Raw genomic sequence first — 25908 nt, 5'->3', positions numbered from 1 at the left:
CTTGCCCCGCCTAGACCGGGAGGGTCCTGCTCACGGCCGCGGGCAGCGGGACGCGCCGAAGTCACCGGGATAAGCGAGTCCGAACCCCAGGCGTCGGCGGCCGCGCTGCGCCCTCCGCGTCCTCCGCGCCGGCTCCCCCGCGCAGTGGTACGCGCCCGCGCCGCCGGAACTGGCGGAGCCGTTTCCCTGGCAACCGGGCTCTGCCCTCGGCCGCAGACGCTTAACCCCATCCGCGCCGGGATGGCCGGCAGCCCCGCCGCACCGCGCAACCCCGTGAGATCCGGGGAACCCACGGCCGCCCCCCTCGGTATCCACACTCATTCCACGCCCTCTCCCGTCCGCACACTTCATGGCCACTTTTGCCTGCTTTACTTCCCTCAGCGCCTTTAACCATCTCACCACACCCACTGCCCCCATCGGGCGGCCATCCCACCATTCCTTTCTCTCCGGTATTGAGTCTTAAGTTGGAGGAGAAACTGGGTTTTAATCTGTGTAGTTTGACAGTCCTCATTGTAGAAATTTCTGGAGTTGTCCAGTGTGACTTCCTCCTCCAATCTAGTTGTTTCCACACACCCATGTGAGTTCCTTTCCCTTTCAACTTTATGTGTCAAAACTTCCCACCCCTTCTGCCCTCTGTCTTCCTGTCTAAGCTACATCTGGTTTTGTCTTTCTCATCAGTCTATTAGACTGTAGATCGTATGGCCTAACGCTAAGAATACTTAATACATTCTATGGTCTGACACACATATGCTGTTTGGCTTGATTGAAGACGCACCAGCCTTATGCTTTATGTGTGTTTTATGAAACTAGGGCAGATCTCAATTCTACATTGTAGCCTCTGGTCTTAAATGTCCTCGTGAAGGATAAATTTCAGAATTTTAATTTTACTGCCTAAGTCAAGAGTTTTTAGTTCCTGGAAAAGGATCCTGTAAGTTGCTAATTACAAATTCACACATCTAGAAACAAAACAATCTGGACTTATCTGTTTCCTTGACTCTTTGTGAGCCTGAACAAGACATTTTTTAAAATTACATTGTATTTATGGGGGCGGGGGGGGGTGGATAGTTCTACAGTTCATAGAGGTCAGAGGACAACTTGAAGTAGTAAATTCTCTCCCTCTACCATGTGAATTCCGGGATCAAACTCAGGTCATGAGGCTTGGTGGTAGTCACCTTACTTGCTGACATCTCTCTCTGAACAAGATTTTCAACCCTTTAGGCACTCCTCTTTTTCCTAAGTAACAGATACTTGTTAAACCCAAGTACACCCAGAAGTGCTGGCAAGCATAATAAACAGTAAATCCTATGGAGTCCTTCTTAAGTCAGCAAATGCAGAGTCTAAAATTCTTGCAACCTTGTTATCTCACATTTCAAATACTGTGAGGCCACTGACTTTTAAGACCTTCCTGAATAATAGACTACATTGTTTGTCATCAAATAATTCCTGTTGTACAGTATAACATTTCTGGCTATACCTTAGTTTGTACTTGTCTCCTGGGGTCATCTGGGTTACCTTCTGCTTAAATGGGGGTGAGTGGGAGACAGAGGGAAGGAGGGACAAATAGATGGGATGGGTCTAGACAGTCTGCACTCCCATCTACTGTATGAGTCCTGGGGATGGATCCTAGGAGGTTAGGCTTAGCACTGAGCACCTGCTGAAATGTCTCCCCAGCCCAAGCAGATTTTTATTACTTTTTATTCAGTGTGTGTGTGTGTGTGTGTGTGTGTGTGTGTGTGTGCATGCACTCACATGCATGTATTTGTATACACAGGTGAGTCCCATGACACCATATGGAGGTCAGAGAACAATTTGCTACCATGTGAGTCCCAGGAATCGAACTCAGGTCCTCAGACTTGAAATCAAGTGTCTTTACCCACAGGGCCATCTTGCCCACCCTGAAAGTCAAAAAAAAATTTTTTTTTTCAAAAATTACTCCTTGCAGTCTCATATATGCTTTTGGTCATTTTGCCCCTTATTACCCTATAGCATCCTGTTCCCACTCCCCCACTCCTCTCAACCCCTACTTCCCAACACATTCCCTTTCTGCGTTCATGCCCTCTTTGTTATTTTGTGATGTGCTGTTCACAGGAACATGGACAAATTGCCAGTGGAAAGTCATTCTTTTTTTTTTTTTTTTTTGAGACAAGTCCTGACTGGCCTGGAATTTGCTATATAGACCAGGCTGGCATGGAACTCACAGTGACCTATCTGCTTCTTCCTGGCTGCCCTGAAACTCACTATGTAACCAGAGTTGGCCTGGAAATAGTGGCAATCCCCATACCTCAGCTTTCTAAATCCTGAGATTATAGGTGTGAGCTGCCATATCTATCTACCTTAGTGTGCCTCAGCCCACTTCACACAAAGCAAAGTGCCAGGCCTAACCTATACAGTATGAACTTTGAGTTTTTTCCTTACCTAGAAAGACCATTCTGAGTGGTGCTCACCTTTAATCCCAGTACTTTGGGAGGCAGAGGCAGGCAGATCTCTGTGAGTTCTGGGCCAGCCTAGTCTACAGAACAAGTTCCAGGACAGCCAGAATTACACAGAGAAACAAACCCCCATCTCTAAAAAAAAAGAAAAGAAAAGAAAAAAGAAAGAAAGAAATTAGTTGTTTTTTTTTTTTTTTTTTTTTTTTTTTTTTTACTAATACACAGCTTTTTATTTAAGGTATTCAATTATAAAAGGCAAGAAGTTTCACATTCATTAGCAGCAAGAAACATTTCAGGGAATAAACACCAATAGAGAAAAAGTTCGGCACAATGAGTCTGTGCTGAGTCACTGGTGGCAATTTTGGCACTGTGAAAATGACTTCCCTTTCAGAGCCTCAGTTTTTGTATCTAACACTAGATAGTGTCTGGCCCGGAAGTCTTCAGGCGCCTCCCAATGGTAACTCCCAGCAGAGCCCAGATCAAGTCTGGATATCCGCTTACTTCTGGAATGTGCACTGTTTCCAGTTCAGGCTTCAAATGAATATTTTCGGAAGCAGACCTGATGGTACACCACTATACTCTCAGCTACTCAGGGAGGCTGAGCAGGAGGATTGAAGCAAATTTGAGGCCAGCTGGGCTACATAGCAAGATGCTGTTTTTAAAGCCGCAAGGAGTCAGCTTTTCGGAAGTAGTTCTTTTTCTCCACATGGGTCTAGAGGTTGGACTCCAATCTCCAGGCTTTACACAATTACGTTTTCTGGCAGAGCCATCATGCCAACAAGGCCATGGTCTCCTGAGAATGAATGGTCTCCATTCCAAGACACCTTTGTTTTTTCAAGATGCAGGCTCTCAAACTGTAACTGTGTATCAGAAGATGACCTTGAACTCCTGATCTTGCTTCAAGCTTACACCAAGCCAGACTCTACTGTGTGGGGATCAAACCTAGCCCTTCAAGCTTGCTAGGCAAACACTCTGATCCGAGCTACATCCCAAGCCTACCCCTAAATATTTATTTTTAAAATTTTAAAAAGGTTTTTATTTTACATATATATGCACATACATATATATATATGTTTGTGCATTGTATGTGTGCCTGGTGCCCATGGAGGCCAGAAAGGGTGTCGGATCCCTTGGAAGTGGAGTTGTGAACCACCATATGGCAAGAAAACACAAATATCTGCTTAACATTAAACACAAATTTGTCTGTGCATGTTTTTCTGTCAGCTTAACACATGCTAGGGTCATCTGGGAGGAGGAACCCTCAACTGAGAGAATGCCTCCATCAGACTGGCCTGCAGGCAAGTATGTGGGCCACTTTCTTGATTAGTGATCAATGTGGAAGGGCCCAGCACTATGGTCAGTGCAACACTCAGCAGTCAGTGCCATCCGCTGGCAGTCAGTACTGCGCCTGGGCAGGTGACCCTGGGAGGTATAAGAAAGGTAAATTGAACAGTAGTCTGCATCCTGAAAGCAACATTACTCCTCTGCTTTAGTTCCTGACTGCAGGTTCCTGCCTTGACTTCCCTCCAGGACAGCCTAAATTATAATCCTCATTTCTGTAACTGCACGTGGCCTTGGCTGGTATTTCTAACTACCTTCCTTTACTCCCCATTCTGTATTTTCTCCCCATAGCAAACACCCCCATATATGCATTTCTGATGGGTCTAGATCGTTTTAGCATCCTGCCGGATTGAATTGTTGTAGTTTCCCATTTATCATAGGGCATGGTAACACCAGGAGATGTGCTAAAGCAATGGTTCTCGACCTGTGGGTCCTGACCTCTTTGGGGGTTGAGTATCAGATATTCTGCATGTCAGACATTTATATTACCGTTTATAACAGCAAAATTGCAATTAGGAAGTAGCAACAAAATAATTTTCTGGTCGGGGTCATCACAACATGAGGGACTGCATTAAAGGGCTGAGGCATTAGGAAGGTTGAGACCCAAAGATCTACACTTCAGACAATCTTCTTGTCTTGCGGAGAAGCAATCCAGTTTGCCTCTGGTAGTCTAGATTCATCACCCCTCCTAACATTGTTGTTCCTACTTTAGCATGTTGTGTTTAAGGTCATCAGAAACTCAATGTAAGCGTGAGGTGTCTTAGCTTCTAACTCTATGCAGTGTTTGTTGTATCTCCTAGCAGAGGCATTCTCCATTCTGGAACAATAACTTCTAAGCCAGCACAGTATAAGGTCCTTTGAACAGGAAACAAAAATGTTCTTAGTGGGCCAATAGGGGTGATGGTGAGTGGAACCATTTCCTTTTCCTCCCTTGAATATGGTCCTGAATCCTGGCTGAAGGAAAAACAGTACCATGTATTGGATTCTGACTCAAAGAAGAACTCTGCCCCAGCTATCCAAGGTACTGTCACCCAATCAGCCCTATAGCTGTAAATTTTAAAAGCAATTCCACTGTTCAATCAAGCAAGCTACTTCTGTATGTGGCAACCATATTAAAAATGGTGACTCCCAGCACACGCCTTTAATCCCAGCACTCAGGAGGCAGAGGCAGACAGAACTCAGTGAATTTGAGGCCAGCCTGGTCTACAAAGTTCCAGGACAGCCAGAGCTGCTACATAGAGAAACCGTGTCGGAAGTAGTACTGTGTGGAATGCCAGCATCCTGTAAGTCCAAGTGTGGTAGTTTTGGCAGAAGCATTACATGCAGGAAAGACCAATCTGCGACCAGAAATAAGTGTCTGTTCAGTAAGAACAAAGTGCTATCACTTCCATGATAGACACGGTTGCTGGCTCATCACCCCGAGGGAACGGTGCTACGTCGGGGCTCAGTATCGTTCTCTGCAGCTTGCACATTTGGCACTCGCTGGCAGCTTATCCGAGTCAGCCTTGGACCCAGCTGCATCAGTGCCTGTGTGACGCCTGTAGGGAACGCTTTCATGAGCTCCGGAGGACAGTGAACCCTTCCGCTTCCGCTATCTTCCTTGAAATGAATTTGAATCTTTAGAGATGGAGCCTCCTCTGAGGGCAGGGTTTTGCCCTCAGGATATGTTTCCATTTTCTCAGTGCAGTGCAGAAATTTCATGTCAGAAGTGCTGATGTCTCTATTAATTACAGCTGCCTTTTAACACTAGCTGAGAAGGGCTCATACAAATATTTCCTCTGCCAAACCAGGCCATTTTCCTCAAACCCAACTTCACTCAGAGTTTCAGGACCTGGGAAGAATAAAGCCAGATTCTTGGCCAACATCTCCTGAATAACCCCTGCCCAGTCCCTGACAGTCCTTGCCTCTCCAGAACCTCATGAATGGAGCCTCCACTGACTGCATTCTCTCTGCATTGCTGTCTTCCAAGCTTCCACTGGAGTGGCCCATTATCCAGCCTTCAGCAGCTTTTCTAGCGCAACATACCAAACCCTTCCACATTCCTCCCACAACAGGTTCAAAAGCAGTCAGAGTTATCACAGCAAAGGCTCACGTCTTTGATGTCCTGGTTTCATTTCTATTGCTGTGATAAAATACCCTGAAGAGCCTGACGGTGGTGGCACACCTTTAATCCCAGCACTAGGGAGGCAGAGGCAGGCAGATCTCTGTGAGTTCAAGGCCAGCCTGGTCTACAGAGAGAGTTCCAGGACAGCAGGACGACACAGAGATATCTTGTCTTCAACCTCCCCCCTCCCATAAAAAGAGACAGAAAGGAAGGAGTAGAGTGAGGAGGAGGGAAGAGAGAGAAAGAGAGGAAGAAAGAAAGAAGGATGGAAGGAAGAAAGAAAGAAAGAAAGAAAGAAAGAAAGAAAGAAAGAAAGAGAGTCCTGACAAAAAGCAGCTTGGGAGAGAAAAGGTTATTTTAGCTCATAATTCCAGTTACCAGTTAACAGCCATGGCTGCAGGAAAGTCAAGGCAGGAAGTAACAATTCACATCCATAGTTGAGAGCAGAGAAAGAATGTTTGCCTGTTGTGTGCTCAGCATCCTTTATTCTTACACAGTCCAGGACTCTAAACCAGGAAGTGATGCCATCCACTTTAACTAAGGCCATCAAGGCAGTCCTTCACAGGCATGCGCACTGGCCAACCCTGTGTAGACAGTCCCTCACTAAGACTCCCTAGGTCATGTCACATTGACAACCGAAACTAACCACCATAATGTCTATCTGGAGTTTCAGTTCGGACACATAGAAAAGCTCTAGAGTCTGGGTGTGGTGGTGCATACCTTTGATCTCAGCACTGCAGAGGCAGAGGCAGAGGCAGGCAGATCTTCATGATTTCCAGAACAACCTGTTCTACAGAGTGAGCTCCAGGACAGCCAGGACCTGTGTGTGTGTGTGTGTGTGTGTGTGTGTGTGTGTGTGTGTGTGTGTGTGTGTGTTACCATGTGTGCAGGAGCCCACAGATGTCAGAAGACATGTTGGAACACCTGGATGCTGGGAACTGAGACTAAGTCCCCTACAAGAACAAGTGTTCTGAACCACTGAGCCATCCCTCCAGGACCCAAGACCTCTCTTTAAAAACAAAAAAATGTTGGGGCTGGGGAGAGAGCCCAGAAGTTAAGAGCACTGGCTGCTTTTCCAGAGGACCTGTGTTCAATTCCTGGGACCCACATGGCAGCTCACACCGGTCTGTAACTCCGTTCCAGGGGATCTGATGACAATGCACATAAAAAATAAAGTTAAATAATGTTTTAAAAAATGTTACATCGAGCTTTCTGTTTGTTTGGTTTTTTGAGACAGGGTTCCTCTGTGTAGTACTCCATATTCTGGACTCTGTAGACCAGGCTGGCCTCAAACTCAGAGATCTTCCTGCCTCTGCCTCCTGAGTGCTGGGATTAAAGATGTGCACAGCCACCACCATCCCCTGGCTCCTGTTTTTTGTTAATGTACCATGAATAAATAAAATCTCCCACAGATATGGTTCATACAGTTATACCATGGCTGGTTGTTAAATCTTTTAGACCTTATTTCCTATTTTTCAAGAAATAGAAAGGTTAGAGGTGCAGAGCTTGTACCTGGGCATGGCTTTGAGCTAGAAGAGTAGCCTTTTCCATTGACCCAAAAGGACAGTGAGGAAGCCTCCCTCTGAGGGACAGCTGGGGTCTGTGCCTTTGACTCAGGTCTTGCCTCTCTTCCTGCAGGGTTTCTGTTATACTCAACCCTGTCTCCAAGAGCTAACTCCTGATATCTCAGTGTTAGCAGCGATGGTCTTCCCTAACCTGTGGCCCCCAGCATAAGAGCCCCAGCATGTAGCTGAGCTGTTGTTCTCTTTTAGAAGATATGTCAGGGTCTGGGGAGGTGGCCCAGTAGCTGTTTTTACTGCTCTTGCAGAGAACCTGGGTTTGATTCCCATTACCTACATGGTGGCTCACAACTTCCTATAACTGTGGCCCTGGAGAATCCCACATAGTCCGGTCCTTGGGCACCTGCACACATGTAATGCACATACACACACACTCTCTCTCTCTATCTCTCTCTATCTCTCTCTCTCTCTCTCTCTCTCTCTCTCTTTCACACACACACACACACACCACTTTTTCAAAGGTTTACTAAGTTGCATTTGCTTGGTAGGCTGTGTTTAGTGTGCAGGGGCCCTAGAATCTCAAAAGGCTTTGCCCCTTTTGGCAAAATAAAATAATATAGAAAGGGCCTATGACCTCTCCCCTTCCCTCTTCATCTTGGAGACCATGTTCCCTTTGGGACCAATGAAGTGGTAAAAAGAACATGGATTCTGTAGGCACAGGCATAACACAGACTTATCACAGGGAGCCTCCATTTTCCCTCCGAAGTTGGCCTAATGTTTTCCATAGTAGAGGAGTTTATGAGGGCCAGGCAGCTTGAGCACATACAGCTCCAGACCAAGACAAAAACAGCCAGTGCTTCCCGAGCATGAGCTGAGGAGCAATTGCTGTTCTAAGGTCCGTTCATAGATGAGCCTTCCATCTGATTGCCGGGGCAGCTGGTCTTCATCCCCAAACTAAGAAAGCTACCAACAAAGAACCACTGCATGGAGAATTAGACAGCTGGCAGAACTGGTTTTGTTGTTGGGTCTCTGTAGTTCATGTTGGCCTTTAAACCATGATCCTCCTACCTCATTCTCCTGAGTACTGGAGTTTGAACACTGAAGACCCATCTGACATACCTTGCCTGCTGTGCTACAGTCAGTATGTGATGTCATGTACAACCACTGTTGGCGGTGAGTGAGGTATTAACTGTGCAATGAGCACATCTGGCCACAAGAGTTTGGTTTGCCAAATTTTGTGTGTGTGTGTGTGTGTGTGTGTGTGTGTGTGTGTGTGTGTGTGTGTGTTGAGTGCCCTCTGGGGAGATAATCTGATACAGTTTTTATTCCTTCAGGCCTAAGCCTAGCTCTGGCTTTGAACAAAAATGCCTCAAATTGCTTGTGTGTGATTCTGTCACCCTCTAGTGGTCACATCTCTCATAGCCCTGGACCCATGAAAGCCTTATTTCTGCCCCCACCTGCTGGGATGGAACCCAGGGCCTTACACCAGCAGAGCTATCTTGTCCCCGGCGAGCCCTGTAGATGCCCATTCTTACCAAGTGCATCTTCATCTTTATGTGTTGGGATGGTTACTACATCCAAGGCCGTGTGCGGTCCACCAAGGCTGAGAACTGAAGCAGGACTAGAGAAGGGAGAAGTACCACTCCCAACCAGTTTCGGTTCTGCTTTCCCAGGAACACAGGCCTGGGTGAGTCAACTCAAACACCGAGCCTGCTGCTTCTGCCATTCAAGCTGTGTTCTTTTGCCCTAAAGGTCATTTGTACCAGACTCCTCTGAGATGATCAAATCCTGATAAATATTTCAGGAGACTAGAGGGGGAAGGGGAGGGTCACCTCGGCCTGTCTCAGACTATCCTGGGACCTTCATGTCTGGAGCCTGGCTGAGATATCCTGAAAGCTGCTGCCTTGGGTTCTGGGCACGGCAGGTCTTCCTAGAAAGTTCTGTGTAGGTGAACAAGACACTTGGCATCTCTTACAGGTTGTCATGTCCACAGGAGTCTTGGGATCAGCCCTGTTGGAGAGTTCACATCCAGGTCCCCTTCTCTGGAGGGGAGAAAAGGCCCAGCCCTGCTTCTATTCACCCACTTGCTGGGAGATGCTACTGTGGCTCCCCCATCTCAGTTAGTTGCCAAGAGGTCAGTGATTACCATAATTCTGTGTGGGGAAAAAACCTTAATCTTTGAAGGTGGTGGTGGGAGTCACACTGTATAGTCTATGGCATCCTAGGTCCCCATCCTCCTCCTCAACCTCCCTGGTGACAGGATTACAATTGCCAGTGACTGTGGCTTTGTGGCTTCAACAGTGCCCCATTCTGTAATAGGTCCTCATGGGAGAGGCACAGCAGATGCTCTTAGGGTTGATGTATATTTGCTTCTTTATGTTGCCTTTGGTACCCTGTCCTGTCGTTTCCTCCCTCCACTCCCCCTGCTCCTATTTCTTCTTCTCTTTTTTTTTTTTTTCCTTTTCTTTTTCTTTTTTTATTTCTGGCATCACTAGACACCCAGCCTAGGACTTTCTTTGTGCCAGGCCAGCACTCTACCACTCCCAGACTGGTATTTTCATGATAGGCAGGTCATTCGTGAAGAATACCCGGTATATTGGGACCTTAGCTACATAACAAGTTCAAGGCCAGCCTGTCTCAAAGGTGGAGGAAGGGGAAACCAGAGAACTTTGATTGCTACATAAGCTAATGAGTAAACTAGTGTTTACATTTCTCGTTGCTATACAGTATTGCATAGGAAATGCTTTCATTTTGAGCATTATAAAACCCTTGATTTAAAAGGCCAACATTAAATTATCTTAAATTGTGCAAGGACCTGGGAGAGATCTGTCCAATTCCAATGCATTTGTCATGTTCCAGAGGGTTTCGCTCTAACCTGTTCATTTGGATTCTGAGACAGATATGGAAACGAGAGAATTAAAAATCCAAATGGCATCATAAATCATTGCTGCTCCACCACAGAAATGTCTCACACAAAGGCAAAACCATATGACATGGGGAGTTATGGTGTGGTACATTACAACAATGGGAGGTTGGAGATGGGGACGGGATCTCCAAAGTTATCAGCTGCATAGTGAGTTCCAAGACCAGGTTGGGATGCAAGTGAACCCCTCCCCCTTCACAACACAGTAGAACCACACCAACCCAAATATTGCAAGTTGAAGACAGGTTACAGATGGCGGTTAGACTGCTACATAGTTGCCTGTTTCTAAAAATGAGTGATGTAAGTGTGTGGCTGGGGTACTCTGAAATTTGAATGCTCTCTTGAACATTCAATTTTTTCCCCATATATTTTTTTAGTTTACTACCCAACCTGTCAAGTCCCTAATGAGAACAAGTTTTCTAAATATGGGAACCAAATCAACAATAACAAGTTATAGGTTTAGGAGGGAATTTGTGCATGTCAAACACATGCATGCTCTACTACTCAGCTACATCCCCAACCCCAATACCTTGCAGGGCACATCCAGAGATGCTCTTGGAATCTGCCCATGCATTGCCTGCAGCAGCATGGTGGCTGCTCATGGTTGGGTGATTGCCTGTGTTGTGTATGTAGGCAAAAAATACAGCAAGCCTTGCGTTTAACAGTCTGCATTTTATGCTAGTTCTGGTTCAGTAAAAAAGTTTTTTGGCAGGAAAGAAGTCAAAGTATCTTTATATGCAGATGGTGTGATGGGGAAACCTATAAAGACTCCATAAGCAGATTTTTGATTCTTTGTTTCATAAGAAAACAGAGCTGATAAATACCTTCAGCAAAGTGGCAGGATACAAAATTACTATTCAAAAACTCAGTAGCCTTCCTGTGGCCTAGTAACAAACATGCTGAAAAAGAAATCAGGGAACAGTTCCAGTCACAATTGCAAGGAAAAACAAAAGAGACAAAAACCCTTGAGCCTCAGAATAAAACTAACCACGGAAATGAAAGACCTATATGGTGATAACTTTAAAGCATTAAAGGGAGAAATTGGAAAAGATAATAGAAGATAGAAAGGCCTCTCATGCTCATGGATTGGAGGAATTAATATTGTGAAATGGCTGTACTAAAAGTAGTCTACAGATTCAGTGCTATCCTAATTTTAAAAAATTCAATGATATTCTTCACAGAAATAGAAAAAAAAATCTTAATCTGGATGCACAGAAGACCTTGGGTAACCAAAGCAATCCTGAGAAAAAAGAATATTGCTCAAGGAGTCACTGTATCTGTCTTCAAGTCATATACAAAGTCTAATTAAAAAATACAGAGTTTTGATACTGGCACAAAACCCGACACATATTGATGGAACCAGACCACCCACATACAAACCTGCATAGCGATAGCCGCTTGGTTTTTGATAATGATGCCAAAAATCCATAGTAGAGAAAAAAAACTGTTTCTTCAACAAATGGCACTGGGAAAATGGGAAGAGTGAACCCCTATATCTTACCCTGGATAAAAGTCAACGTCAAATAGATCAAATGTGTTAATGCAAGACTGTGGTGATACATTGTTTAAGATCTAATAAAGCAACTGGAGGTCACAATGCAAAGCCAGTCACAGCCATAGAGCCAGGCAGTGGTGATACATACTTTTAATCCCAGCAGCCATACTAGTTAGCCGTAGAGGCCAGGCAGTGGTGGCACACACCTTTAATCCCAGGACTCGGAAGACAGAGGCAGACAAATCTGTTAGTTCAAGGCCACACTGAGCTACACAAAACTGATGGTGATTTCAGCACTTGGGATCACACACCTTTAACCCCAGCACTAGAGAGGTAGAGATAGGAGTGATATGGCTGGGCAGAGAAAGGAATATAAGGTGGGAGGAGACAGGAGCTCAGGGATTGCAAACTGAGGCTTGGTGGAGAGCAGTAGAGTCTGCATTGCACTCTGAGGATTCAGGGAGACAGGATCACCCATTTCAGTCTGAGGTAGAGGGGAGAGCTAGTGGCTGGGCCGCTTTACTTTTCTGATCTTTAGCTTGAACCCCAAAGTCTGTCTCTGGGCTTTTATTATGCATGTTACACAATGCTGTCGAGGATGTGGATAAAGGGGAACTCACAGACATTGCTGGTGAAAGTGTAATTTAGACCAGACACTGTGGAAGTCAGTATGGAAGTTTCTCAAAAAACTAACCCAGCAGTTCCTCTCCTGAGTGTTTACCCAAGGGGCCCTCAGCCAGCACATCACAAAGACTCTCACACATCAGGGTTAATACAGCACTCTTCACAATAGCTGGTTATGGGACCAACCCAGTTGTCTATCCGCAGAGAAGTCGATTAGGAAAATGTGATATGTACATACAATGGAATTTTTTCCCCAGGCCCGTAAAAGAACAAAGCTGTGCTATTTGTAGGAAAATATAGGTAGCTGTAAATAATATCATATTAAGTGAATTAAGTCAGCCTCAGAAAGACAAATACTGTATTTTTCTGTTGTTTGTAGCTTCTGGATTACATAGGTACACAGGGAAAAATGAAAATAGAAGTTAGTGGTGATGGTGCATGCCTTTAATCCCAGCACTTGAGAGGCAGAGGCAGGCAGATTTCTGTGAGTTCAAGACCAGCCTAGTCTACAGAGTGAGTTCCAAGACAGCCAGAACTATACAGAGAAATCCATCTTGAAAAACCAAAAAAGAAAATAGAAGTAAAGCTGACTAAGGGGACAAAAGGTACTAATAGGAGCAGAGAAGGAAGGAAAGAAGGGTTTGGGAAGTATGAGGTGAAATATGCTCAACATAGTATGTAGACATATATGCAAACTTAAAAATACATTTTAAAAAGTTTAGCTTTTAGAAGGTCTACAAGGGATTATCATGTTGTCAGAAAAGTGGCCAACACCAGGGAAACCCCAAGGACCTGGCCATGGGGCCCCCACAGCTACTGTAGTAGTGGACGGGACCAGTTATCAGAATGGCTAGGCATGGGTCCTGGATGCACAGTCTGTGCCAGGACAGGTAGCAAGCTCTCCCAGACAAGTCTGGAATCTGAACACTGCGGGCTGGAACTTTGTTCGTGTGTAGAAAACACTACAAGAGTCAGACCATTCTCCTGTCAGAGCTGCTAGCCAAGGTGCAGCCTTGCCAGAAGGAAGCCTTGCTGAGACCAAAGCTGTGGCTTCCCAGCATCTCTGTAAGTGGCCACAGTGTTGTTTACTGGGGAATTTTCATCATATTCTTCAAATTAACATCTTAGTTTTTACAACTGGTGTTGAAAAGTGTAAATATGACCAAAGTGTCTGAAGTTATGGAAATACCATATCATAGGGAAATCTGGCATGGATTAAAGAAATACCATATTGTAGGCCGAGCTGGCATGGACTAAAGATTAATGAACCCTGTACTGATGTTATAAATTATAGTCATGTTGTTAAATGTGAGTGAAGACTCAATAGTCACACATATGAAATTAAAGGAAAAGATGAGTTATCATGGGAGGGATGAGCTGTTGTCCCTGAGAAATAGTTAGTACATTTAATCCAATTAAATGGTATTAATCTAATAAGGAGAATAGCTAGCTCTCATGTTAGACATGTACAATGCAATTCAAATACTCAAATGGTACAAATAAAGTTAAAAATTTGTATGCAGATGTGTTTTTCTAATGGAAACAAATAGACGTGTAGCTTATAATGCAAAGGCAGTATGATGTCAGGGGGTTAATTTTACTTCTGTACATACAGACCATCTCAGGTTCTGTATGCTGTGCAGCCTGGGCAGCCTCTACCTAAGCAGGAAGGGTGTGTGGCCTCGCCTCTGTCATACTGCCTCTTCACTGGGTATTTCTGGCTGCGTGCTCACACTGCTAAACCAAGGCAAGAAATCTCCAGCCTCTGTCCCAATGCATGCAGTGACTCTGAGCTGGATCCCACAGACTCTGAGCTATAATCTTAGCCACTAGGGGACATGATAGAAGGAGGATCCCCTGAGCCCAGGACTTTGAGGCTAGCCCAAACAAGACTCCTAAGCTAGCCTGAAACCCGGTGTCAACAAGATGGCTCAACTAATAAAGACACTTGTCACTAAAGCTCAGGAACCTGAGTTCAATCCCTGGGAGCCACATGGTGGACAGAGAGAGCCAGTTCCCACAAGTAACTCTCTGATATGCACACAAGTGCCTACACACAGGTAAATAAGTAAATAAAAATGTTACAAAGAAGAGAAGAAGTGTAGAACAGAGACGTGAGTTCTGATCACTTTTCCTTGGACAAGCTTTGGAGTGATGGGAAGTTAGGGTGTGAGAGATGGCAGAAGGAAGTTGATCTTAAATCTATTAGGTCAGGAGAACTGCCTGGAGCCAAGTGAGGCCAAGAGAAACTACACAGGCACCTCTGCTTTTGCCACAGTCTTTGGTGGTATTTTCTTAATGTTGGAAAAATGCAGTAATTTTATTATTTGGTGCACACCATCCCAAGCTGCCTCCCGGCCCCCCCCCCGCCACACCACACCACATCTGGTCGTATTCCATTTGTGTGGTACTGGGCTATTTTCCATTGCCTTTCTGTGTTGACATTGGCTTTTAGTTTTGGGGCCTGTGGTTTCTCTTGACACAAACATGGACTCATTTCTTACCACTGAACTTTTCCTAGGGTGCTAGTGTTTCAGGCTGGAGGGATGTGAGCCTGTGATTTCAGATGCCCCTCCCTGCTCTCCTCTTTGGGTTCTGTCATTGCCTAGGCTCCCTATGGTGTACTAAATGGGCTTCATCCAAGCAGAACAAAAGGAGGCTGGAAATGGTCAGATGGCTCAGTGGTTAGGAGCAGTTGCTGTGCAATCATGAGAACCAGAGTTTGGATGCCAGCACCAGCATAATCCAGGCATTATGCAAAAAGGGGGAAAAAAAGAAATGTCTAGCACTCCAGCTCAAGGATCCTACCCACTCTTCTGGCCCCTCCCCCAGAGACCCTTGCAGTACCTTTTTGAATGTAAACATGCATGCATGCACTAAACCATATACACACACATCTATATATCAAGTCTAAAAACAACAACAACAACAAAAGGCCATTTGTAGGCAACCAAGGAGATGGCAACACTGGGCACATTAGCACACACTCTGTCTGTGGACCTCAGAGTTGGTTTGGGGTTTTTTTGTGTGTATGTTTTTGGTGTTGTTTTTTGTTTTTATTTTTGCTTTTTGTTTGCTTGTTTTTGCAGCCTAGATAGGATCAGGGCGTCCTATCTGTATGGCCCTTCTGTATGGAATTGAAGGAACATCTTTCCATTTCTGCACTGTCTGTGCAGATCTGCTGGGCTCTTCCCTGCTCTTTCCCTGAATGGGAGCATTGAGCACCAACCATTAGTACTGTTTTACAGAGGACACTCATCAGAATTCAGAATTCTCCTGCCAGTTAGTTTCCTTTATTATTATTATTATTATTATTATTACTATTATATTTATTTACTTATTAATATTCTGCGTTGTATGTGTATATATTGAGAGCACACACAATATGGCACATGTGTGGAGGCCAGAGGACAACTTTTGAGGGTTGGTTTTCATCTTCCATCGGGTGAATTCCAAGGGTTACATTCAGGTTGTCAGGTTTGGTGGCAAACACCTTCACCTGTGGAGTCACCTCGCCAGTCCCACTGTTAGTTTCTTAAAGTATTTTAAACTAATTTCTACGTGCTTCTGAAATGCCATTTTCTTTTGCTGGTGGGACCCAGATGGCAGGGGTGGGGTGGCGTTTTTCCCCATTTGAGTCACCCCACTAGCACCTTGCCATCTAGACACAGAGGGTGACTTCAGGACAGCCTCGTGGCTGCAGAGCATGGTTAGGTTTGGAAAAGTGACGGGGCAAAAATAGACAGACAAAAACCAGGGAAAGTTTGAGGGGGAAGAGAAAAGCGCTCTGATTCAACACTTCCTCTCCCAGTGTGGTGGAAACACGTATCTAGTTACAGGATTTCTTTGGCAAAAAAAAAAAAAAAAAACCCACATTTTTTTAAAAATTAGATTTAGCTGGGCAAAGCCAGTGTCTCCCTAGCCAAGCTGAGTTGAAAGATCCATCTGCCTCAAATGTCACTGGCAGCATTGTTTGCTTAGGGACCCTCTGTAGAACCTTATTCGTGGAGAAGCAGAAACGCCAGCTCAGCCAAGTTCCAGGTCCTGGGTGAGGTTTGCAACCCCTTTGACCTCAACTGAGAAAGCTGGATATGGATGTCATAGAAAGCATACACACGGAGCCTCATAGTACTCTGCTGGCAGTGTTTGACCTGTTATACACAATGAAAGACAGGCAGCCATACTCCGGGAGGCACAGGGCTGTACCAGCCTAAGGACCAAGTAGGCTAAGAAACCACAGCTAGAGTCGGCCACCTGCTAGCACACACAGGGCGATGCCTCCTTCTCTAAGAGTCCTCATTTTAAAAATAAATGATCTATGAAAGAGGCATTGCAGATGGCTAATAGACATGTAAAATATCTATTAAAATGCGCTAACTTAGTATGAATACTAAAAGTCAGCCTACTTTCTATTACACTTTACTTTCACCAAAAGTGGGAAAGTCTAAAAATAAATTTATTTGAAAGTGTGATTGCCCAGTCAGCTTAATGACCCAGCTGACCCAGACCTGCCCACTGGTCAGGAGGTGTAAAGGGTATTAGCAATGGAACAAAATTGTGTGGCTTTGGTTCTGATGTCCACTCCCCCAACACTCTGGGATGGCCCCAAGCATGCTGGGAAAGTACCTTAGCACCCAGCTACACACCCAGCCTCCTCTCTTTTTATCCAGTAGAAATGCACAGAGCTAGAGACGTGTGGCTGGGATCCACTAGTAACTGTGCATTAAACTATGATGCCCTTAAGCCTGGGTGGTCAGTTACTTCATGCCAGGGGCTGGTAAGGAGGCTAGGTGGAGAAAGTCACTGGCTACTAAGTCTCAGGGCCTGAGTTCAATCCCCAGCACCCACAAGGAGGAAGGAGAGAACAGACTTTCACAGTTGTTCTCTGACCTCCACGCATGTGTTGTGGTATGTGTACATGTACACACACACACACACACACACACACACACACAAACAAATGCATGGAAGATTCAGCTTTAAAAATACCTCAATGGTGTTGTGTTTTCCTGTGTTTTCAGGTAGTCAAGATGCCATATGCCTTCAGGAATAGGGATTGGAGTATTGTTCCCTGTTCCCTCATTCACTGTCTGTCCTTAGAGAAGCAGGAAGAAGACATCTCGGGAGAAAGACACCTCTGTCTTTTTCAAGGGGACAGTAACTACATTAGTTGATGTGTACTTGATAACCCTAGAAACTACCACAAAAATAACAACAAAACCCAAAAACCTCTAGATTCTAAGAGAGGCATTGGCCTTTATATAAATGCTCAGCTATTAAGCAAATTAATCTTGACTTTATAGATTTTTAAATATAGCACAAGTAACATTTACTGGGATTTAATTGTAGGGTCATTTTCTGCTGAAAGTATTCTTCCCCTTTTCTGTCCCGTTCTAGTGTTCTAACATCCGTCTGCTCTGTCACTCCCAGGTGGATGCACATATATAAAAATTAGGGGTTGGAGAGGTAGGTGCGTGGTTAAGAGCGGTGGCTACAGACTCGTGATGCCTGTTGTTCAGGTCCAAGAAGAGTAGAGAGAGGAGCTCCGCTGGAGGCTTGCTGGGAAAGACATGAGCCCCGTGTTCTGGGGAAACCTGCCTCAAAGGGAGAGGCAGAAAAAGAGAGCAAATGCCTGAGCCCTGGCTTCCTGTACACACATGAGCATGCACAGATGCTCATTAAATAAATAAATCTTTTTGAAAAAAGTAGAAGCAGGGCCAGTCATGACTCGTGCCTTTAACCCCAGCATCAGGAGGCAGAGGCAGGCAGACTTTTGTGAATGAGGTCAGCCTGGTCTACATGGAGAGTTCCGGGCTAGCCAGGCTATATAGTGAGACCCTCTCAAAAAAACAAACAAGCAAGCAAAATGCTATGATCCATACATGAGAGTAAACACGAGGAGTTTGTCTTCCTGAGCCTGGGCCACCTCACTTAATAAACGACTTCCCAGCTCCAGTTCCATCCATTTTCCTGAAAATTGCATGATTTTACTTGTAAAATTTCATTGTATTTATTTTCATTATCCATTTATCTATTGATGAATATCTTGGCTGATTCCATTTCCTACCTACTGTGAATAGAGCCGCAATAATAATGAATAAACAAGTATCTCTGTAGTAGGATGTAGATTCCTTTGGAACTGTGTTCAGGAATGATACAACTAAATCTTATGGAAGTTCTTTTCTTAGATTTTTGAGAAACCTCCATGCTGGTTCCCATAGTGTGGGCCAGTGTACGCTCTAAGAGGGTCAGTTTTGAAATATACCTAGCCAGCCAAATGCACCAATAGGCACATGCAATCCTCAACACATGGGAGGCTGATACAAAGAGATCACAAGTTCCAAGCCCTTGGCTTGGGTGCCTTACAAGATGCTGTCATAAACCAAGGGCAGGTAGTGTGTTTGCCTAACATGCCCAAGGATGAGAGCTGTGTGCAGGAAATATCCACTGTAGATGTCTCCCCCCAGGTATTCACTGAAGACTGCTCCCTGACACAAACTGTTTACTGCCTCCCTATTGAACTGTATATAACAAACACTGTACCTGTGAGAGGCTGAGGCCTCTCCATCAGAGAGCCCAGTCCACCTGATCCCAGCTTTTCTGTGTGTCCATGTGTCTTTTTATTTTCTTCATTCCTGTCTTAGATTGTCTCTCTATACTCCATCGGTCTATTGCTAGTCCCCATGTTTTCTAAACACAGACCTGATGGTGTTTCCACCTATGTGGTGGCTGGACAGCTCCTGGAAGCTACAGAACAAAGCCCAGACCCCCAGGAACCCCAGGGTCCCCAAGAAGTGACCCCAGTGTGAAAGCTCCATTGCACCAAGAACACACAAGCTCTATTTGTCTCTGGATTTTGACATTGTACCCATTGTAGTTTGCTACCTGTTATTGTGATGAACACTAACCAAAGGATTGGAGAAGTTTTCAGTGATTAAGAGAATTTGCTGCTCTAGCAAAGGACTTGAGTTTGATTCCCAGCCCCCAAAATGGTGACTTACAACCATCTGTAACTTACACAGACACATAAGCACATAGACATGCAAATACATAAACGCACATAGAGACATACACAGATGCATAGAATAGACACAAGCACAAACACCAACAGGCACACACCCTGCAGACGCAACACAAATACACACAAGCATGCACAGAGACACATACGTGGATATACAGACACACACTGACACGGAGACAAACACAGACGGACACAGAGACACATAGACACTATAGAGCTGTTTAGGAAAAAGAGCAACTGCTTTCAGAAAACTGCACATGAAAGCCAGCTTTACGCATATTCAGGAGTGAGAACGCAGTAAGATGCTCACTATGGCCATAATTCATATATTAATACACAGTGCATACACTAAGGCTCCTTTAATGAACAGTGGCAAACTCAAAAGCCTTGGGAACCTGAATTCAAATGGATGCTTGAGCCTCTGCAAGTTCTATTACAGAAGTTGTGGGGATGGGGAGATGAGTCTGTGCCCTCCCGCCCACTAGGGCATTCATGCTCCAAACAAATAAACAAACAAACAAACAAATCATTGTTAATCGAAGAGATTTGACCACCTATCAATTAGTGGATCTGTCTGCTGGTCATTTGCTTTTTTTTGAGACAGAGTCACAAGTAGTCTAGCTTGACCTCAGACTCACAGTGTTGCTGAGGCTGGCATCAAATTCCTGATTCTTCTGTACCTTCGCCTCCCAAGTGATGGGGTTATAGGCGTGTGCTGTTATGTAGGCACGTCTCATCTTTTTTAGCTAGTATGATTTCTCAAGGTCTTGAGAAATGTTTTTACATTTAAAAAATAATTATTTTATTTTATGTGCATTGGTGTTTTGTTTGCATGTATGTCTGTGTGAGGGTGTCAGGTGCCCTGGAACTGATGTTACAGATAGTCATAAGCTGCCATGTGGTCCTCTGGAAGAGCAATTAGTACTCTCAACCTCCGAGCCATCTCTCCAGTCCCCTTTTTTTCACATTTTAATTGGTGTGTGTGTGTGTGTGTGTGTGTGTGTGTGTGTGTGTGTGTGTGTGATGGCATGAGCCTGGAGGTCAGAGCACACTTGTAAGAGTCTCTTTCCTCCTCAGTGAGGATCACTTCAGCACAGACACCTTTACCTGCTGAGCCAAATCACCAGTCCTTCTCCAAGTCCTTTTAAACTATGGCTCCAGTTTGCAAAGTCAGACAGAAGTACCTTGAGTTGGTAACACAAGACACATTTGTTGTGGTGAGCGTGTGTGAGGCTGTCAGTTGCCCTTGCTGGGGCTCCAGAGCTGCACTGCATACCTCTCCCCTCCCTGTGAACTCCAGAATTGCAGGGTATGGAAGCAAGCCATACCCCAGAACTCCACAGCAGACCGAAATAGGTTACTTTGCAAGATGAGAGCATCTAAACACTGTTTCCATAACCTTCCAATTCCTTGAAAACAAGCCCAAAGCTTTGGGCTCTCTGAATTTAGTCCTCCGAATAATTTCCGACTTAGCGGCCACTCCTTTCTGACTTCTTGGAAGAGCTGTCCTTTAAAATGATTGTAATACATCAAGATGCAAGAGGATGAAGACTCTTCCTTCTGCACGGAATGAAGCTTCCTTGGAGTTTTGCTTGGCAATTGGGGAGAAAATGGTGCTTTCCCAATTAAAAGGCTTCAGCTGGGACCTGCCACTTCGGGAAACCATGCATGCAGGGTCAGGAAGCAGGACCACCTGGAATCTAGCGAGTCTGTTGGCTTTGTGGCATTTATTCTCACAGCGTCAGAGCAATTGAGAGTAGGTCACTTATTTTTCCTGGGGCTCTGGAAGCTGGCTGCTAGTCTGGGATTCACTATTCCTGGAAACATGAAGATTCACACTCTGGGTCCACCTCCAACTCTTCTACTTTAACACACACACACACACACACACACACCATACACCCTATACACACACCTCCTCACAGGGAATGCCAAATGCACATACACATGTGCATGCACACACATACACATCCCATACACACACACCCCATACACACACCTCCTCACAGGGAATGCCAAATGCACATACACATGTGCATGCACACACATACACATCCCATACACACACACCCCATACACACACCTCCTCACAGGGAATGCCAAATGCACATACACGTGTGCATGCACACACACACACACACACACACACACACACACCTTCTCACAGGGAATGCCAAATGCAGCTCTAGTTTAACTTCTCACCAGAGTGTCAGAATTTTAATCTCCTCACTCTAACCACCTTCTCCCTAAGCCACCCCTCAAGATGCATGAGTTCTTCAGGGGCTGTAAAAGATGGGAGAGATGGTAACCTTCTTCCCACCCCACCACAGACTTTTTAATTTTCATCTCCACCAACTGTCGAGGAAGTAGATCACACAAAGGAATGCTGTGCCTTAGGGCTAAGGGGATTTGCTGAGAAAGCAGGAAGGAAGAATGGGGGGCAGGGTAGAGGCAGAGACCCTCGGGAGAAATAATTAGGGCTGGCAGGGAAAGGCTGTGTTAATTGAGCTGAGCAGAAGATGAGCATCTGGGGATCCCTTCATGAGACTGGGATTTTCTGATAAAGTCTTCCTTATATTATTGCATTAATCTTTGGTCACTATAAGAAAAATGTCTTTTAAGAAAGAAAGGTATCTATGAAAACAGTTACGCCAGCGACAGAGCTGGCTGGTGAACTAAATAGTGACCACAACGAAAATAGCTAAATAAATAAATACATAAATAAATAAACGTGATACAGATCGTAGCTTGGCCAAAGCCTGGTTTCCTCACAGTGAAAGGAACCCTTGCAGCGCTGACTCTTGGTACTGAAACTGCTGGCTCACAAATAGGATGCTGGGGCCTATGTGCTGCTGTGTTCCATAGCTGCCCAGCCTTCCAACAGTTATGTCACAGGGCTGTCTGAGATTAGTAAACATTTGTTTAATACTTCTTCTTGAGCTTGAATATTCTTTGTGTGAGGAGAAAAGGGCGTGGGGAAGGATCTTAGTGTGTCCTATGAGACCAAGAATGCTCAGAGATCCTCCATCCATGCTAATGGGATCTTTCCTCAGTTTTGAACATTTCCGTTATATAATGTACAACACAGGAACTCAGGAAATGGCAGAGAGCCATGGTGTGCACATAATATATGCATAGCCAAATAGATGGCACCAGTGAACAGGCATTACCCCTTACCCAGATTGAGCCATAGACTTGTGCTGGTGCTCAGAGACTCTAAGTCTCTTCCTCATCGTGGTCCATCCCTCCCATCCTGGAAGGAACCTTCCTATGGTGTTGATGATATTCAACTTCTTGCTTTTCTGTATGGCTTACACCTATATTCTCTGTGACTTGATTTCCCCACCCCAACCCCCCACATTATGCTGGTAAGATTTGAGTGTGTGGTTGCACGAGGCTGTAGCTTGTTCCTTTTTATTCCTGCACAATATTTCATTGCAACCACAGATCACAGCTGGCCCATCCATCTCACTATGATGGACACTACTGATAGCATGAGGCTGACACAGGGCTGCTATCTTGTTTTTTTTTTTTTTTTTTTTTTTTTTTTTTTTGCTAGGAGTAGAACTTGCAGACTGGGGCATGCTAAGACTTAGAGGTCAAACTGAGGCTTGGTGGCAGGCACTGCCCTAGAGCTGCTATTGATTACTTTCTGGTGCATAAATCTCTACAGGGGAGGGGCCAGCGGCATCACCATGAACACATTTTTAGATGGTAACTGCCATGTCCTGTGTGGCTCATTCATGTAAAGTGGACAGTCCAGTGGTACTTGGTATAATCACAGACTTGTGCAGCCACAACCACTAATATTGTGATTATTAGTGTGTTCCTTTGAGAGATCCACACACATGACTAACAGAATAGAAACCAGTGGACATGTTTGTGCTAGAGCTGAGGCTTGGTTTGCTTATGCTGAAAGTTCTGTGGCCCTGGGAGGGCTTTAACACCGTAGGGTGATTGGTTTAAGGTACCAACAAGTAGAAATTCATTGTTAATACAAATGTGCTATTTTGGAATCATGGTGCATCAATTCAATGCATGAAAGTGGCTCTTGAATTTTCATGGGTATCAGAATTGACTCCACAGAGTTGTCCTTTGATTTCCAGCACATGTGTCCACCCCCATCTCCTCACACAAATAAATAAATGTAGTAAAATTCTTAACAAAAAGAATTGCACTAAAAACAACAATAACAGATGCTAGACACAAAACTCTGTCTGGGTTGGAGCTAGGCAATTTGAGATTTTGTGTTTCTAATGGTTTTCCTAGTGATGCTGATACTAATTGTTGCAGACTACACTTCGAGAAGCCTAGAGTTTGCACAATTAGAAAGCTGAAAATTAGAGAACTTTAATAAAGAAGCCATAAAACAATTTAGAGACTAGAGATCAGTTAGCCTGCTCTTTGGTCTCTCAGAGCAGGACAGTAGGAGTGGAGAGTGGGAGACAGGCTTTAAATGCACTCTGAAGATGCAGTTGATGGCCTTGGCAGTTGATTTGATGCACTGGACAGGGAGGAGGGACAGTGAGGGTTCAGGCATTCATCCAGGAAGAAATATAGAGGACAGGACCCAGGCAGAGGCGGAAGGAAACCCCGGCTATTTTACACTTCACTACTCGCTCTCTGGAATGGTTTATCCACTCAACCATGGCTTCATGGTCAGAAGGGTGGTGGCACTTGGTAACAGGAGGAATGGACATTTTCCTGGGTAATTGCTTTTGAAAGCCAGGAGGTGGAAGTACTCCCCAAAGCTCATAAGCTAGAAGTCTGGAAATGACTGGAACCTTCTGTTACCTAAATGTCTCACCTAGCCTTCCAAAGTACTTCCCCTCTGACCAGATAAAGTCATCACATGACTGGTTCACATGACTTCAAGGCCCTACAGGTCCCACAGCTTGGCAGCAGCTAGCTGTTCCTTGGACTCTGGCTACATCTGTGTCCTGTCTGGATTTGAGGTCTTTTTACCCAGTAGAACTAAAACATCTCCCTCCGTCAGCTCCTTAATGTCATCCCCACACACCCTGCAAGCACATCAGAAATGCCTAGCGTCAGTTCTTGGACCACGGCTGGCCAGGGCAGAGCTGCTAAGGACATCCGTGTGTGCCTTGTTTCATGTGCCACACGTCTGGCAGACAGTGGTGACAACACACACACTAAAGGCTTTTTTGTTTGGGTTTTCGGTTGGTTGTGTTTGGGGTAGCTTTTAAATTTTCACTTGTAATGAGCTGAGAACTCAGTGGTGCACAGGATGGTGAGAGCTGTTGGGTGCCAATGCTTTTTCCCTTTGTTTCTAAGGCAGGGAGGTGTGGAATTTGCAACCTCTGTGAATCCGGCCCTAGATGGCCTGTGGGCCTCGGCGGTCAAACACAGTGATTTTAGCAGGCATTGACTGTCTCTGAAGCGATGTCCTCCCCCACTCCCAGTTTGGCTTTGGTTAAACTCAGAACCTCGGAAAGATTCCTAGGAGCCTGTTAGGGGGTTGTGAGATGGGAAACTTGGGGTGAGGAGGCTCAGGGACAGTGGTACCATCCATTGGGAGAAACCTGTGCTACTTGGTAGTGTGGCTGGGTGCTGGTGGGGAGTAGGGAGTATTCCAGTCTGTGGCGGTTTGGCCAGGGCAGCCCAGAGGGGAAGGCTGAATGGTCCCCAAGAAGGACTGGGAAGAGAAGCTGGGGATGTTTGAACAAGGAGGCCCTTTGAAGTTTTTCTCTTGTGTATCGTCTCTGTCCTGGGCCTGGACCCTCCCCTCCATAAAGCCATTAGCTTCTGGAGCCAGCCTTATCTCTGCCCCATCTCTAAGTTCTACAGACCTCCTATCTTGAGGTGGAGGAGGATTTAAGGGGGGTCTGGGAGGGGGAGGGACATCCCTTAGAGGAGGCAGTCAAGTCAGTTAGGAAAGTTAGTGGCCCCCGCTAAAGGCCGGATCATTTCCGAGCTGGCTCTACATGACAAAAGCTAAGGAGCAAATCTCTCTTTGATCTGCCCCTTGCCGGCCCCACACACCTGCCTGTTGGTGCCCTGCCCCAACTGAGACCTCAAGCAGGAAAACCAAAAGGGGTGGGGAGCAGGCATGTCCCAACTCTGAATCCTGCTCCCGCCGTCTTCCTCCCTTCGTGGCCAGGTCAAACATATTTCCTAGACCGATGGTCTAAAAAAGCATCTGCCGCCCCCTCCCGGAGAGTCTAGAGACCCAGAAGCTCAGCATCAGCGTGGTGAGCTGGAGTGGTGTGTGTGTGTGTGTGTGTGTGTGTGTGTGTGTGTGTGTGTGTGTGTGTGTGTTGGTCAGTTACTCTGGGATGCTAAAGCTGTATTTTCCAAATGTCCAAAGTTTTCCCGGGATGGGTGTGTTTCACCCAAGGCAAAGGTGGCAATTCTAATGCAGCAAGGGAGTGGGCAGGCAGGACCTCCCGGGAGATTTGAGAGAAGTGGCCCGAGCTGGTGGAAGTGCATT

The 25908-nt window shown here is 45.4% G+C and overlaps 1 protein-coding gene across 2 annotated transcripts in view; it reads left to right on the top strand.

Moving 5' to 3' along the window:
• Window positions 1-25908, top strand: part of Wnt5b (Wnt family member 5B) — a 103812-nt gene that overhangs the window by 63307 nt on the left and 14597 nt on the right. The window lies entirely within an intron of this gene.

Source organism: Phodopus roborovskii, unplaced genomic scaffold (genome assembly GCF_943737965.1).
Source record: "Phodopus roborovskii unplaced genomic scaffold, PHOROB, whole genome shotgun sequence".
Lineage (NCBI taxonomy): Eukaryota > Metazoa > Chordata > Mammalia > Rodentia > Cricetidae > Phodopus > Phodopus roborovskii.
The sequence above is the reverse complement of the archived record's forward strand: the minus strand, read 5'-3'. Positions and strand labels throughout refer to the sequence as shown.